The 2,043-nt window shown below is 46.5% G+C and overlaps 1 pseudogene; it reads left to right on the forward strand.

Moving 5' to 3' along the window:
* Positions 1–243: 243 nt before the first annotated feature.
* LOC108635294 lies at positions 244–1,216 on the forward strand (annotated as a pseudogene).
* The last annotated feature ends 827 nt before the right edge of the window (positions 1,217–2,043 follow it).

Below are 2,043 nucleotides of genomic sequence, written 5' to 3' on the forward strand. Positions count from 1 at the left end.
GCAGGGTTGGCAGGCTGCATTCTAAGGCTCTAATATCCTCCACAGTTTTCTCAGGGGACAGTCTGATCAAAACAGAAGCCTTGAGAGGTCCTCGACCTGTGCCCCAAGGACCCTGCATGGTGGCCTTGGTTAAAGCCAAGGTGGCATCTCCCTGCTGAGGTGCTTACAGCATCTTATTCTCCTTCCTCCAGGTGTCCGTGTCTTCTGAGCTCCTGTCTATACTCCTTCCTGTTGTCCCTGACCATGCCTCGAAGTAAGAAGAGTAAGGCCCGTGGTGGTGATAAATGCCCCAAGCCCAAGGCCAGACCCAGAGTTGTGGGGGTGCTCAGGCCATAGCAGCAGCAGAAGAGGAGTCCACTACCTCCTCTCTTCAGTGTGAAGATACTACCCAGAGTCTGCCTGGTGCTGAGTCATGTAGCACTTCGCAGGAGCCTCAAAGAATACCAACCATCGCCGCTGCTGCAGTCTTTTCTTACACTAGATCTAGTGAAGCATTCGATGGCCAATATAAGTATAGGGCACTTGCCTATGAGGTCCCACCCTTCACTGAGACCCCAGGAACTGACTGTTTAACCAGGAAAGCTAGCTTGTTGGAGCAGTACCTTCTGTACAAGTATAAAATGAAGCAGCTCATGATGAAGGAAGACATGCTGAAGATTATCCACCAAAGCCACCATGACCGATTTGCCGAGATTCTCAAGAGAGCCTCTGAGCGCATTGAGCTAGTCTTGCGGTAGAGCTGAAGGAAGTCGACTCAGTTGTTCCCTGCTATAATCTGGTCAGCAAATTGAAACTCCCCAACAATGGGAGGGTGCGTGGCGGAAGGGGTTTACCCAAGACTGGTCTCCTGATGAATCTCCTGGGTATGATCTTCCTGAAGGGCAACTGTGCCGCTGAGGAAGACATCTGGAAATACCTGGGTACGATGCGAGTATATGCTGGAAGAAAGCACCTTATCTATGGAGAGCCCAGAAAGCTCATCACCAAAGATTTAGTGAGGCTGAAGTATCTGGAGTACCGCCAGGTTGCCAACAGTGATCCTCCACGTTATGAGTTTCTCTGGGGCCCAAAAGCACATCTTGAAACCAGCAAGATGAAAGTCCTGGAATTTTTGGCAAAGGTCAATTGCTGTTCCCAGTGACTTCCCCACTTATTATGAAGAAGCTTTGCGAGATGAAGAAGAGAAAGCCCAAGGCATGCATGCAGCCAGGCCTGACACTACTGTCAAAGTCAGTACACCTCCCAGGGACATGCTCAGTATTATCATCCCACCCGTAAGGAAGTATGTGAAGTTTTTACCCCCAGACAGGAAAATATAACATCACAATAGGGATTATATTCTTGGAAATGTGAAAGAATCCCATAGTAAAATATTTAGGATAATGGAATAGAAAACAAGTAAAACGTGGTCAATGTTAGTTTTTCTTGTTCCTTTTAGTCTTTAGCTTTGTTAAAGTAATTGATCTGTAGTCTGAGTTCCTTAGCGTCTTCAAGAAAGTAAGAGAAATAAAGTGTTATTAGAGTAGACCTTGTGTTTATTGGCTCTTTTATTCATCAAACGTTGAGAATCTGCTCTTGGGAAGGCTCAACGCTAGTACTGGGGATGCTAATGTAAAGAAAACCCAGCCTCTACTCACAGAATTTTAGAGCTTATGAGTTACACTCATATGAGTAAGATACTGAAATATTCTCTATGACTTATAGGTAAAGTAAAAAGAATGGTTGAAGTGGAGGGTATTCCTTATGATGGCCCTGCCTGCCTGGCTGCTCAATCACTTAAGTCATGTATACCCCATGGATGATAGCCCACCATGCCCCTCTGGTACATGGAATTTTCCCAGAAAGAATACCAGAGTGGGTTGCAATGCCCTCCTCCTGGCGATCTTCCCGACCCAGGGATTGAACCCAGGTCTCCTGTGCCTCCTGCATTGCAGGAGGATTCTTCGCCACTGGGTGATGGCAGTTAAGTGTAAATTTCCTGAGTAAGGCAGTTTGGGACTTTAGGAAACTATGAGTCCTCAGTGGAATGTAATTGTCATTTCT

Source organism: Capra hircus, unplaced genomic scaffold (genome assembly GCF_001704415.2).
Source record: "Capra hircus breed San Clemente unplaced genomic scaffold, ASM170441v1, whole genome shotgun sequence".
Taxonomy (NCBI): domain Eukaryota; kingdom Metazoa; phylum Chordata; class Mammalia; order Artiodactyla; family Bovidae; genus Capra; species Capra hircus.